This window comes from Sinocyclocheilus grahami, unplaced genomic scaffold (genome assembly GCF_001515645.1).
Source record: "Sinocyclocheilus grahami isolate Dianchi unplaced genomic scaffold, SAMN03320097.WGS_v1.1 scaffold1262.1, whole genome shotgun sequence".
NCBI lineage: Eukaryota > Metazoa > Chordata > Actinopteri > Cypriniformes > Cyprinidae > Sinocyclocheilus > Sinocyclocheilus grahami.
The window spans coordinates 144,219-160,283 of NW_015506441.1; positions in this window are offsets into that span (position 1 = coordinate 144,219).

Consider the following 16,065-nt stretch of genomic DNA (forward strand, 5'->3'; position numbering starts at 1 on the left):
AGAAAGCAAATCCACTATTAAGATGTTTTTTAACTTGAAACCATTCCACTATCCATACTATTGCTTTCTCCAGTGAAAAAGCTCACTGGAGAGAAATCCAATAAAGTTCTAAGCAAATATGTTGGTGGATTTTGGTCTGAAAGGACAACAGAGGATGGTCCTTTTCACTGGAGAAAACATTATGGATTATGGACTTGCTCCACAAAATATTAAATGTTTAACTGGAGTCATGTGGATAACTTGTGGATTACTGTGATGTTTTTATCAGCTGTTTAAACTCTCATTCTTACAGCACCCATTGCAATGCCTAGTGCATTAAATGACCAGTTTACCAATGACCAAATTACCAAATGAAAGGTTACTGTAAAAGGTTACTGAAATAATACAGATACATGTTTATTTGTTTCACTTTCAGTGTGGTTTTAAGGCCTTCAGTGGAAATGCATGTGCTGTTGAGCCAGGTGTTTTGAAAAATGAAACTAATAAGTAATTAACTTATTAAGTACATTATGTTAAAGTCAGCATGCAATGCAAATTCATCCTATTTATTTCTATGTAAAGACATGTTAACCCTAGTGAGAAAAAAAAATACTAAAATGTATTTGAAATGCATTTATTTTGTACTAAGTATAATACAAATACATTTACATGTGCTTAATAAAAATACCATGCAATTGTACCATTACTGTACTAAATTTGTATACTTAAAGGGGTCATCGGATGCAAAATTCACTTTACAAGTTGTTTGAACATAAATGTGTGTTGAAAGTGTGTGTACACATCCATCCTATAATGATGAAAATCCACCCAATGTTTTTTTTTTAATCCCTATTTTAAAATACTCTTTCTCAAATCAGGCTGTTCTGAGATTCCTGTCAGAATGACGTCGTTTTGCACAGGCCCCTCCCACGATAGTTGATTGACAACGCCGTCTTACCTTAGACCCGCCCTGAGTGAGCTGTCATCAGTCCGCCATTGTGTCGACTCCAGTGCAGGGGAAGATAAGAATGTCTCCTAGCGATTGAGGTGTTTCGTTGCTGGATGTAATAATGAACATAGCAGTTGTCATTTACTCCCGATATCTGCGATATTAACGTTACTTTAGTTTTTGATCTGCCTAAATGCGTCTATGTTCCCGCGAATCATTCGTGATCCAGCTTCATCTACAGAAGAAGTGAGTATAAGGGTTTTTTATGAATCTTTGCTAATCGCCTTTCCTAGTTTACAGTCTGCTCGTCACCACAAGGAAGAGAGGGGCGGGGTCAGCAGAGCTCATTAGCATTTAAAGGACTAGAATGTCTTGCTGGAAACAGAGCTGATTCTGACAGGGTAAAAAAGGTGTTTTTTACACTAGCATTGAGAAATTTTAACCAAAGTTTGTTATAGACTTTTCATTAAGACCCTAAAGAATCATATAATCTTGTGGAAAATGGGCATCCAATGACCCCTTTAAAGTCTGCTACATTGGAACAACTAATTTTGTGCTTAATGCTCCTAAGTCCAACTAGAGATACTGAAGTATATTTGATTGTGCTAAAGTGGAATTATTGCAAGTATTCTTCAGGTACACTTTAACAATCTTGCATTTAAAGACTGATATTATATACAGAGATCATACAATCCTTATTAATAGTGATATCATCACTCAGCGTGACTCAATCAGTTCATTCTCTCACAGAACAGCAGTGATTAGTGCACCGATTCTTTATATTATTATATATTATTCTTTTTATTACTGTAAACAATGACTTTAAACAATAAGCTCCACATTCTCATGCAAATTTTATGACATTTCATACAATGTTATTATAGATTTTTTTTGGTCATGCTTTAATTTTAGTTTGGGGACCAATTCTCACTATTTAATAACCATTAACTACGACTTTTGCCTCCTTAAACTCCTAATTTGATGCTTATTAATAGTTTGTAAGGTAGTTGTTAAGTTTAGGTATTGGGTAGGATTAGGGATGTAGAATATGGTCATGCAGAATGTGCTTTATAAGTACTAATAAACAGCCAATATGTTAATAATAGGCATGCAAATAACCAACTAGTTAATAGTGAGAATTGGTCCCTATACTAAAGTGTTACTGATTTCTCCAGGATTGCCTGATTTTCTCACTCTGAGCGCTTATGTCCTAAAAATGCTTGTTTTGCCTTATGGCATGTATGTCAGGGAAATGATAAATTAGCCTTGCAATGCTACTTCTTAACCATTGTGTCCCTTGCTATCTTATCTCCGCACAGGCTATTTGAGACTTGTAGCTTACGAATGTGTTGAAATTAATCATTTTCTTATCAATGCTCATAAAACACTTTGTCCCGGCTGTGGGCTCGTAGCCAGGAGGGCCTGTTTGCAAATAGCTGCGCTGTGATCATCTTTAGCCTTAGTTCAAAGGTTCAGTGAATACAAGGCAGCATTTTTAGCCTGCACATCTTATTAATGAAGTGTGCGAAAAGATATCTGGAGTATAACTAAATATTCCACTGCGGAAGTTTGGTCCGAAAACATCCATCTGAATCTAGGACATACACGGAGGATGTGCTTGAGGGTTATTTCACTGATAGATGCAAATTTCTCACTGTGATGAATGTCCACCCACTCTGTTATGTGTATTTACACATTTACATTGGGTTTGTGTAGCCCTCTTTTAATTTGGTGAAGGCTTCAAAGGAAGCACGGTGCACATCCATCATCAGGGCAGAGGGAGGCTCTCTGAACGGCTCCTGACCTCTCCTTCGGCCTGTGTTTTGAAGCTCTGTTGCTTAGCTTCAGCAGAGGGGCAGAACTCAGCCTCTGTTTGATACACAGTTAATCGACTTCCAGGTCTCTAACATTCCCTGGCCTGCACTCATTCCCACACTCTCAGTCCAGTTCATCTGGACGGCTCCACTTCATCCTCTAAGCAGTACGTAAATCATCCTGTCAGTGCAGATATGTTAAGCCAAGCGCGCACTACAAGGCTGAAGCTTACCACCCTTTCATGTTTTAAAGGGTTACTTCATGCAAAAATGCACAATTTTCCATATGCTATTATTTTTTTAAGACAAAAAGATAATTTTTGAATGATGGTGAGTAAATTAAAGGAATAGTTCACCCAAAAATCGAAATTTGTTCAAAAAAGTCTAAGATATAGATTAGTTTGGTTTTTCATTGAAACAGATATGGAGAAATGTAGTATTACAACATTAATGGGTGCCATCAGAATGAGTTTTCAAACACCTGATAACATCACAATAATTCACAAGTAATCCACATAACTCCAGTCGATCAATTAACATCCTTTGAAGCAAAAAGCTGATTTTTTTTTAAAGAAAGCAAATCCACTATTAAGATGTTTTTTAACTTGAAACCATTCCACTATCCATACTATTGCTTTCTCCAGTGAAAAAGCTCACTGGAGAGAAATCCAATAAAGTTCTAAGCAAATATGTTGGTGGATTTTGGTCTGAAAGGACAACAGAGGATGGTCCTTTTCACTGGAGAAAACATTATGGATTATGGACTTGCTCCACAAAATATTAAATGTTTAACTGGAGTCATGTGGATAACTTGTGGATTACTGTGATGTTTTTATCAGCTGTTTAAACTCTCATTCTTACAGCACCCATTGCAATGCCTAGTGCATTAAATGACCAGTTTACCAATGACCAAATTACCAAATGAAAGGTTACTGTAAAAGGTTACTGAAATAATACAGATACATGTTTATTTGTTTCACTTTCAGTGTGGTTTTAAGGCCTTCAGTGGAAATGCATGTGCTGTTGAGCCAGGTGTTTTGAAAAATGAAACTAATAAGTAATTAACTTATTAAGTACATTATGTTAAAGTCAGCATGCAATGCAAATTCATCCTATTTATTTCTATGTAAAGACATGTTAACCCTAGTGAGAAAAAAAAATACTAAAATGTATTTGAAATGCATTTATTTTGTACTAAGTATAATACAAATACATTTACATGTGCTTAATAAAAATACCATGCAATTGTACCATTACTGTACTAAATTTGTATACTTAAAGGGGTCATCGGATGCAAAATTCACTTTACAAGTTGTTTGAACATAAATGTGTGTTGAAAGTGTGTGTACACATCCATCCTATAATGATGAAAATCCACCCAATGTTTTTTTTTTAATCCCTATTTTAAAATACTCTTTCTCAAATCAGGCTGTTCTGAGATTCCTGTCAGAATGACGTCGTTTTGCACAGGCCCCTCCCACGATAGTTGATTGACAACCCCGTCTTACCTTAGACCCGCCCTGAGTGAGCTGTCATCAGTCCGCCATTGTGTCGACTCCAGTGCAGGGGAAGATAAGAATGTCTCCTAGCGATTGAGGTGTTTCGTTGCTGGATGTAATAATGAACATAGCAGTTGTCATTTACTCCCGATATCTGCGATATTAACGTTACTTTAGTTTTTGATCTGCCTAAATGCGTCTATGTTCCCGCGAATCATTCGTGATCCAGCTTCATCTACAGAAGAAGTGAGTATAAGGGTTTTTTATGAATCTTTGCTAATCGCCTTTCCTAGTTTACAGTCTGCTCGTCACCACAAGGAAGAGAGGGGCGGGGTCAGCAGAGCTCATTAGCATTTAAAGGACTAGAATGTCTTGCTGGAAACAGAGCTGATTCTGACAGGGTAAAAAAGGTGTTTTTTACACTAGCATTGAGAAATTTTAACCAAAGTTTGTTATAGACTTTTCATTAAGACCCTAAAGAATCATATAATCTTGTGGAAAATGGGCATCCAATGACCCCTTTAAAGTCTGCTACATTGGAACAACTAATTTTGTGCTTAATGCTCCTAAGTCCAACTAGAGATACTGAAGTATATTTGATTGTGCTAAAGTGGAATTATTGCAAGTATTCTTCAGGTACACTTTAACAATCTTGCATTTAAAGACTGATATTATATACAGAGATCATACAATCCTTATTAATAGTGATATTAAAACACATTTTAGGCATAATATTAAGAAATGTGCATTGTGCAATAAAGAAATCATTTACTTTGTGTGAAACCCGCCCCTCCACAACATTTTTCTTTCTTCTTTTTCAATAACCTGTTACACTCAGAAATATTGTAAAACAGAAGGAAAGATTTGTCGCTACCTCGATTTCAATGCAACTTTAAAGTAGAATATTTTTTTTTACAAATAAGGTTTGAGATATTGCAGTGATATTGCGGTTCAGCCAATAAGAAATAGTGTTCATTTTCTTTTTCAAATAAGACTGAAACAGTGCTAACACACACACACACACACACACACACACACACACAAATCCATACTTTACACTAATGCCTTAGAAACTGTATTTTCAGGATTTCCATGTCAACACAGCAACTTCACAATCCATTCACTAACTGCCTGATACATATTGTACACATCATCAAAAAGTACTTTCTCTATTTGTTTAACTTGATGTGCCTCAGTAATGTATAGTGATTGAGTGATTGGCTGAAACTTCTGTAGATCCATACAATGCATGTACATGGGGACTTCTTTTCAATTCAATTCTGAAATAGAGCAATAGAGCAACTGCATACCCTCTTTGTCATGATGAGAGTGTCAGGCTAGTCAGGCTTTATGAAATAAGTCCTTCACAATTATATTCTATAAAAAAGACACACCTTGCAGCCTTTCAAAAGTTCGCAATTACATGTTCTAAGAATTACACCAACAGCTCAATCCCTTTTAAACCAAAGAATAAAACCAGCCATAGCAATTTCACACATTTCAGTGGCAAAAGTATGAACTTACACAGCGTACAGCATATATTTACAACTGTCAATTAATCAGTTATTTGTTATTGAATAAATGTAGCGAGAAAATTTGATTCATTAAAATATGTTTTTACAAATCTGCTGCTAGTATAATGGTAGATGCCTACCAGATATATTTTCATCTATTAGGAATTTATAGTAATATTTCATCGGTTAAAAGTACAGTTATCTGTGATGAGAAATATACAGTATTTTTAAATAAATAAATAAAGCTTCTGTAACCACCCTTTCTTTTTCACTGCTGTGCACACAACAAAGAAGGATCCGGAACATTGATTAGTAGCCTCTAATTATCCAAAGTCATCACAATCCACATGAGGCTTGAGGGAGCAAACCTCGTGTCTTCATAGTCTATTCCCTCCTTTTTTTGGTATGGAAATTTTGTTCTTTAGTTCCAAAAAATGGTCCCAGCCTCCCTCAACTACCTCTTTTAATTGGAAGCCAGTCTATGCATATTTTCAATGTAGCATGAAATAGACTACAAAGTGTGTAATTTTTCAGTTCTATCTTTTGTAATTTTTCAGACAGCGCTTTAATTAAGGTCATCAACAGATGGAATAATGAACAAACAAGCTGCTGGTTTATTTTGTCTTTTTTTATCTTATTAGCAGTATAATGTAATACTTACCTTGCTTCTCCAATTAACTGACAATCCAAACAACATGTTTGGCTTATTTAGTCTTTACAGTGTAATTTTTAGCTTTGTTGTATTTTGCACAACCAAGGCTAAAAGAGAGAAAAAGGTTGTGGTAGTTTGTATACTCAAGTGTTTCATCCGTAACATCATGCTGTGCGAAATGCTGCCTTGTGTGACCTTGATTTATAGGCCACGATCGGAATACATTGTAAAGCCAACAAGACAAAACTTGTAATGGCTTCCCTGCTGAAGATGAACAACTGGAATTGTTCCCAGGTCAGCAGAGCTCATTAGCATTTAAAGGACTAGAATGTCTTGCTGGAAACAGAGCTGATTCTGACAGGGTAAAAAAGGTGTTTTTTACACTAGCATTGAGAAATTTTAACCAAAGTTTGTTATAGACTTTTCATTAAGACCCTAAAGAATCATATAATCTTGTGGAAAATGGGCATCCAATGACCCCTTTAAAGTCTGCTACATTGGAACAACTAATTTTGTGCTTAATGCTCCTAAGTCCAACTAGAGATACTGAAGTATATTTGATTGTGCTAAAGTGGAATTATTGCAAGTATTCTTCAGGTACACTTTAACAATCTTGCATTTAAAGACTGATATTATATACAGAGATCATACAATCCTTATTAATAGTGATATTAAAACACATTTTAGGCATAATATTAAGAAATGTGCATTGTGCAATAAAGAAATCATTTACTTTGTGTGAAACCCGCCCCTCCACAACATTTTTCTTTCTTCTTTTTCAATAACCTGTTACACTCAGAAATATTGTAAAACAGAAGGAAAGATTTGTCGCTACCTCGATTTCAATGCAACTTTAAAGTAGAATATTTTTTTTTACAAATAAGGTTTGAGATATTGCAGTGATATTGCGGTTCAGCCAATAAGAAATAGTGTTCATTTTCTTTTTCAAATAAGACTGAAACAGTGCTAACACACACACACACACACACACACACACACAAATCCATACTTTACACTAATGCCTTAGAAACTGTATTTTCAGGATTTCCATGTCAACACAGCAACTTCACAATCCATTCACTAACTGCCTGATACATATTGTACACATCATCAAAAAGTACTTTCTCTATTTGTTTAACTTGATGTGCCTCAGTAATGTATAGTGATTGGCTGGCTTGGTGAAACTTCTGTAGATCCATACAATGCATGTACATGGGGACTTCTTTTCAATTCAATTCTGAAATAGAGCAACATTTACTTTGCATACCCTCTTTGTCATGATGAGAGTGTCAGGCTAGTCAGGCTTTATGAAATAAGTCCTTCACAATTATATTCTATAAAAAAGACACACCTTGCAGCCTTTCAAAAGTTCGCAATTACATGTTCTAAGAATTACACCAACAGCTCAATCCCTTTTAAACCAAAGAATAAAACCAGCCATAGCAATTTCACACATTTCAGTGGCAAAAGTATGAACTTACACAGCGTACAGCATATATTTACAACTGTCAATTAATCAGTTATTTGTTATTGAATAAATGTAGCGAGAAAATTTGATTCATTAAAATATGTTTTTACAAATCTGCTGCTAGTATAATGGTAGATGCCTACCAGATATATTTTCATCTATTAGGAATTTATAGTAATATTTCATCGGTTAAAAGTACAGTTATCTGTGATGAGAAATATACAGTATTTTTAAATAAATAAATAAAGCTTCTGTAACCACCCTTTCTTTTTCACTGCTGTGCACACAACAAAGAAGGATCCGGAACATTGATTAGTAGCCTCTAATTATCCAAAGTCATCACAATCCACATGAGGCTTGAGGGAGCAAACCTCGTGTCTTCATAGTCTATTCCCTCCTTTTTTTGGTATGGAAATTTTGTTCTTTAGTTCCAAAAAATGGTCCCAGCCTCCCTCAACTACCTCTTTTAATTGGAAGCCAGTCTATGCATATTTTCAATGTAGCATGAAATAGACTACAAAGTGTGTAATTTTTCAGTTCTATCTTTTGTAATTTTTCAGACAGCGCTTTAATTAAGGTCATCAACAGATGGAATAATGAACAAACAAGCTGCTGGTTTATTTTGTCTTTTTTTATCTTATTAGCAGTATAATGTAATACTTACCTTGCTTCTCCAATTAACTGACAATCCAAACAACATGTTTGGCTTATTTAGTCTTTACAGTGTAATTTTTAGCTTTGTTGTATTTTGCACAACCAAGGCTAAAAGAGAGAAAAAGGTTGTGGTAGTTTGTATACTCAAGTGTTTCATCCGTAACATCATGCTGTGCGAAATGCTGCCTTGTGTGACCTTGATTTATAGGCCACGATCGGAATACATTGTAAAGCCAACAAGACAAAACTTGTAATGGCTTCCCTGCTGAAGATGAACAACTGGAATTGTTCCCATCCTGGTTATTGAATGGTCTTTGAGGCAAGCAGCTCGTCAGGATTTAACAGGCCAGATTGCATTCACTTTTCTTGCCTCTCTCTCTCTTTTTCTTTTTTTCTTTTCTTCTTTTCTTTTTCAAGTAAGTGGGATTAAGTTACTGGGAAACTGTAAAAGATTCCCCTTTACATTTAATTAAATTATAACACGTACTGTCTGAATCATTATTTCTCCACTGCAACATTTCTATCTTTGAGGCAGCAAAAAGACAGGACAGCAAAAAAGAAAAAAGTAAATAAGCCAATATATGTGGGGTGTCAAAACAATTGTTCTTGCATGAAATTGTGTAAATATATTTTACTTCTTGCACACAAACAAACAAGTTTTCAGTAAATGCCAAATTATTTGTCAAATGCAGCAATCATTGCACAGCACCAAAGAATCATCAGAAAAATACTGCCATATTATTTTGAATAATTTTTATTTTTTTATTTTTTTTATTTTAAGGCATATAAGATATCCATTGCAGGCATCATTACCCTACCGTTTTTACACCATGAATATTCAAACTAATGTTCCTGTGGATTTTTCAAAGTCAAAAGGAAATGTGGGACTGTTTTTGGATAAAAGAGCCGGCTCGTCTCTGTAATCACCGTCTGGTGTGGCAGACTTTCTCAACAGGGTAGCCAGGAAGAGCCAGGGACATTCAACCACATCCACACCTATTGAGCCCCTTCCTTATGGATCATCACTTGCATGCACTGCAACAATTTAACACGTTTTCCAATTAGTTCCCAATAATGGGACTGCACTGCATATGTCATGCCTTTGCCGACAGTTCATTATCTATGTGAAGCTTTTCATCTGACAGATTGAATTCATATGCTGGCAGAACAAACCATAATGATAAATGAGGAAAAATTAGCTTTTGCTAGAACAGAGCTTTGATATACAAATTTATTTTTGCCTGTTTGCTGACATTCTTTGTGTTGATTGTACTTTTAACCTGCTGCCCACAGGAATCATCTTAACGCTGCGCTGAGGTGATTGATGATGTGGAGTCAACAGCTGTCACCATTATCTCTTGCAGAGGTATTTAACCTGCAAAGATGTGTTCATTCGATGAAAAGCTTAGAAATTATCTTTAAACATGTTTACATAACATGTTCTAGGGAACAGTATAATATTCCTACATATATATCTCATAAACCATATCTTATCTATGCATGCAAATAAAATTTTTGAAGAAAAAAATGTATACTGTTATTCAGTAAAATTCCGTAAAATTGCATTATATAAACTGTAATATGCTATAATATGCAATATAAACTATATATGTTAAATGGTAATAATGGATTTACTGTCTCTTTGATAAGAAAGATGCAGCTTTTCAAATATATTAAACTGTAATCTTAATATCCAACTTTAAAAAGAAGTGTAAGAATTTAGTCTATTGTCATTGGAAAAATTTAAGTAGTATTAACTTATGAGGCAATTTCATCCCGATCTGATCCCTAATAAACACTTTAAAAAATGCAGTGAGGCGGATTCATTGAAATATACTGTATGTTTGACTTGAATAAAATCAGTTTATTTAGGTGTTAGAGCGTTACAAGTTTTTAGAAAAACTTTATTATTTTTTTTTTTTTTACTGTGTTGAGGTTGAACAATGTTCTTCTAAAATAATGTGTTCTTGATTACCTTCACTCCGCAAAGGAGTTTGCATCAAATAGTTAAACTGAGCAACTCAGCTTAGAAACTTGAGTTTCAAGAACAAAGCTTAAGAAACTGTGACATATTAACATACAATCAGAGCTCCATGTTGAGGCTTTAAAAAAAAGAATAAAAAAATTGCTTTGCGCCATGGTGAGCTGTTACTCCTCCTACAGTCTATAAGGGCATATTTTGAATGCACAGAGGAAAAACCGAAAGGCACTGACCGTTCTAAGACAAGCATGGTTGAATTTGGACAACTAAACCTGACTGCTGTAAGCTTCCATTAACTCTGTAGGTGAGCGTATTATTTTCTTGTAAAATGGCTTGCGCCTGGAGAGACAGAACAAAATCACATTATGGGACAAAATCTCCCTCTGTGGCATGAAGCATCAACAAACACTCTCTGTAAAGTAGCGAGATGGAGAAATACGTGTTCAGTTAGATTCCTCAGATTGTCCTGAGATTGTCATAACAGTCATTCATAGCAAACTAAATTCGTTTTTTTGCCAACCCGGCAGCACAGATCAGATTTTACATTGCTATTGCAGAGGTAAGTGATGTTATCAGTCACTGTCTGGTTTAGGGCTGTCCATCCTACTCTAAAAGCAAACCATGCTGCATTAAGAATGCCACAGGGAGCAACATCAGCAGTTCCGGTCAATAAAAACCAAATCCAGCACTTTCCCCGTGGCACGTCTCTCTGCAACTAAACATTCTGTTTAACAGTAACGAATTGTTTTGCTAAGTACACTGTCTAATTAAACATTTACATGTAATAGCAGGTCTAAAGTCATCAATCACTGAAAGTTATGTTGAAAACAATGTTGCTATGGAAACGGTGCAGAGTGCCAGGCTTTGCATAGATACACAGTACATATTGACACAATTAATGTGGAGTAATTAATGCCCTCAAAAGCTAGGGGTAATTAAACGAATGCTCTGAAAAATTGTACAATTCTTAAACTTGGCTGTGATAATGAAATTATGACAAATCACATTGTTCCATTTTTTTTAACAAAATCCTTATATTAGTCAGAGTTTTGACAAGTTGATCAGCAACATAGTAAATCTAGTAAATCTGAAATCTGAAATTTTAGCTTGAACACTTTGCACTGATGAAATGAATAGAATTCTTCAAACTGTGAATAAACTATATAATTTACATCTGGATCACTGATAATCAGAACTGCACAGGAAACCTAAAATGTACACTACCATTCAATCATTTTTAAGGAATTAATAATTGTATTCAACAAAGACACATTAAATTGATCAAAAATGAAAGTCAGGGCATTTATATAGTTCTTTTAAACATTCTATTCAAAGAGTCCTGAAGCAATGTATCACGGTTTTCTCAAAAACATATTAAGCAGCACAGCTGTTTTCAACATTGATAATAATAAGAAATGTTTCTTCAGCACCAAATCAGCAACATTAGAAAAAGTAAAGGACAGATCAGGTAGAAACAGGTCCAGAAAATGGTAACCGCTTGACTTTGTACTGTGTGGGAGTCCAACCCACAGTCCAAATCACTCAAATGACTGGAATATTTTACAGAATCATGGAATATTTAATAAGTTCATGATACAAGCTCTTTAGCCCACCAGTTAAAGTCATATGTATCAAAATGTAAATGTGCCTTTGGCAAAAGCCATGCAAATTTGATTTCTTAATTGATTATCACTGAATTTCACTGTCATAATAATTCCTAAAAATGTTTTGATGAAAAACTATTTATGTTGTTTATAAGGCTGCAATGGTACCAATAGAAAATACAATTTCTCATTATGATGACAAATCTGCCCATTTTGTGGAAATTTGTGAAGTGTTAATTCTCTTAATCCACCTAATTGGAGACACATTACTGTGAAATACTGTCAGCAGGGAAAACCGATTTCCTTGTGTTTAATAGAATTAGCTGAAGATGAAATCCTCTAACAAAAGCCAAGTAAGAAGAGAGACAGAAAAGATTGTGAATAGGGGGAGAGAATATTTTAGCACTAATAAATGCTGAATAAATAATTGTTTTTCTTTCTTTCTTTTTTTCTTTCTTTTTTTTTTTGTCTTTGTGCATTTATTTTAAATTAGCAGTTTACCCCCCCCCCCCCCCCCCCCCCCCCCCATTTTTTTTAAATAGCAACTTTCCCCCCCCCCCCCCCCCCAAAAAAAAAAAACCGTATTTCATCATTTACTCATCCTCATCTTGTTTCAAACCTGTATGGCTTTCTTTCTTAGAAGAAACATAAAAGCAGACATTCTGAGAAATGTCTCAGTGTTCTGTTTGGTTACCAATACTCTTCTAAATATATTTTATGTTCCACATAATAAAGTCAGGCAGGACTGAAAAGACATTAAGGTAAGTAAATTATGACAATTTTCATTCTTGCATGAACTATCCCTTTAAAACACATAAAGTGAGAACTACAACAGCCATGAAAATTCTTCTTAGAGCAACTTATCACATTCCAAACAAGAACAATGTTTATGTAATATTCAAACGTGGTGTAATATAAAGAAAACTGTTCCAACAAAACACACTAGACGAACATCTGTTTTCTCATCTAGTTTCTAATCTACTGGCTTCTTTTTAGGATCAAATTATTCAAGCATTACAAGTCTTGTTGGGGAAGATTTGAAAAAGAAATATAAACTATAAAGCACAAAATAAGAGCTAAAAGAAAAATATATATTTAAAAAGTGTACACATGTACAGGTGATTCATTTCTGCATTAAGAATACTATGTCTTGCTTTGATGTGACACTGGGCCAGTCAGATGATTTAAAACTATTTATTCCATAAAAACAGTCTGCAGGTTTTTTTGGAGAGTTCCACATGTGGAGGATGATAAGGCTCTTACTATTTCTTTGAAGAGTGAACAAAGAATTACACTTTGTTCTGACCTAAAGGTTAAACTTGCACAAGTCCCAGCTTTTGGGTAACAGCTCATCTGGAGACAGCAGGAAAATACCCGCAGAGATATTTATATGCGTAAAAGACACATTCCATACAATGAAAACTAGGAATGTTAGAAGACAATGCACAGTAACCTTCCCAAAAACTAATCTTCCATTAAACAGTCCATGCACTGATGCCTTTTAGCCATTAACAGCCCCTATTATGAGTGGTCTGGACATGACGCATGGCTGAGGATCTTCAGGTGCTCTATCAAATAATGAGTAATGTGCTTTGAGAGCATAATGGTTTATGCCCAGTGTTTTTCCTCTTCAGTTTGAGGCAAAAGCTCCAGTCTGATAAATGATATGACATCTTCCAAGGATAAAAACAGAAAGATATTAATGCAACCTTACCTTTTAACCATTTTGGATAATATATTATGTTTGGTTTGTATGGATACACTTTTCTTTGTGTTGACATGTTTGTGTTGTCACAGTGACATTAAGGGCAATGTGTTACAAGCAAGAATTTTAAAGGAATATTCTGTGTCTGAAGAAAGCTAATCTGAAATGACAGCACTATATATATATTTATTATTATTATTATTATTATTATTATTATTATTAGCACCAAATCAGCATCCTAGAATGATTTCTGAAGGAACATTTGACAATGTAGACTGAGGTAATGGCATCTGATAATTCAGCGTTGCCATCGCAGGAATAAATTACAAAAACAGTTATTACAAATTGTAATAACATTTCAAAATATTACTGTTTTACTGTTTTTAATCAAATAAATTGGGTATTGGTAAGCACAAGAGAATGTATGCATATCCAATTGTACAATTTCGTTACCATGAAAATGTAATGAGGACAACTCTACAGATCATTCCTCATTTGCAACTCACTTTTGAGCTCCAGACACAAGAACACAAACACAAAAACGTATTGTTGTGACCCTCATGAACATTTTCTTTTTTTCTTTTTCTGCTGAACAGACGCAAGTGAGTGTCATATCAACAGGCGCAGTGCTGAGTGTCAATTGGAGTGGTGTAGAGCGCCAATATTGATCTCTGAAGCAGTGGAAACACGTTCTTTAGAGTGATGAATCACGCTTCACCATCTGGCAGTCTGATGGATGAATATGGGTTTGGCCAATGCCAGAAGAACTCTACCTGTCTGAATCTACTGAGCCAACTGTAAAGTTTGGTGGTATATAATGTCAATAAAGATCTAGAAGAAAGTCTGTTATGGCAAATTAATGTCTAAATTCACTAGATTTAAAATTAACTCAACAGACACAAATGTTATGCTATACAACTTGCTGTACTCTTAGAAATTGTGTACCATATAAATCATCACAAGCGTGAGAACCGACCTGAAATTGAAGACTGGCATCTTATCTCTCTTTACTTGTCATGGATGGTTAAACCATCACTGAGAAATGGGTCTTAACCAAAAGAAAAAACAAAATTTCAGGGTGAGCTCAACACAAAGACCAAAATAGATGGTATCTGAGCTGGCACAAAATTACAGAGGTGAGATTTATTTAAGTGTTTGCAGACAGTATTGAAGCAGTCTGAAACACACTGTCTGGTCATACCAGTGAGTAAATATTTTTTTAGACACCTCAATACAACAACAAAAAGGAACTTCCATGTATTTATAAATCTGAGGTGGTCAACAACTGCAATTAAATGTGTGTGAAAGAAGGTATTTAAATATATCTGCTATTTTCAAACTAATGATCTATATTTGGCATTGTAAGTGCTTGAAATAGATAACCAAACACAAACACCACATCTCCAAAACCAGACTCTTAATTAACACGTTTTCTGGTGTAAATGTAATGTAGTAGAAATGTACAGAATAGTCAAGCTCAACATTCACTGCATAAAGGACTTAAGATTTATATTTGTGAGTGAACAAAGCAACCTGTGAATACTACATCATTATAAAATTACAAACATTCATTTCAAGACCAGCTTCAAGACCATTTCTATTAATATTACATTGAACCTTCAGTTAGCAAGCTTTAATTTTCTCACAACATGAAAGACTGTAAAAAGCAGGAAAGTTTCATAAGACGTAAAGAGGACTGCGTACAGCCCACTGACAGCAATTATGTACATCCCTAGTGACAGGTGATTTCATGGAGCTGTAGTTAATCTTATTTGCAGGGGGGTGCAATTGAAAAAGCCCAAGTAAATCCTTTAATTGGCTCTGTTTGTTAGACTAGTTTCAGTTAGGCAGAAAGCCTATGTTTATTATCGATATAAAATCTTATCTCATTCACTGAGGAATGAAGAGCAATTACTGGAGGTGTGATGAGTCTGGCAGTCAAGCACTGGATATTCTAGATTCCCACAATCACGTGTTCAGTAACAAACAACTTATGAAAAAAAAATTCTGAAAAGTTTCTTTGTAGAAAAATGTTTGTATGTGTGTGTGAGTGTGTGCTGCCTATGATATAACCATGATTCCCCCCCCCCTCCCCCAAAAGAATAGCATTTATTAGCATCTTCAACATATATTTACTGTCACTTTTTGATTTAATTTATCCTTGTTGAATAAAGGTATTCACTTGATTAAAAAGAAAAATAATAATAATAATTAGAAATATACTAACCCAAAACTTTTGTACAGTA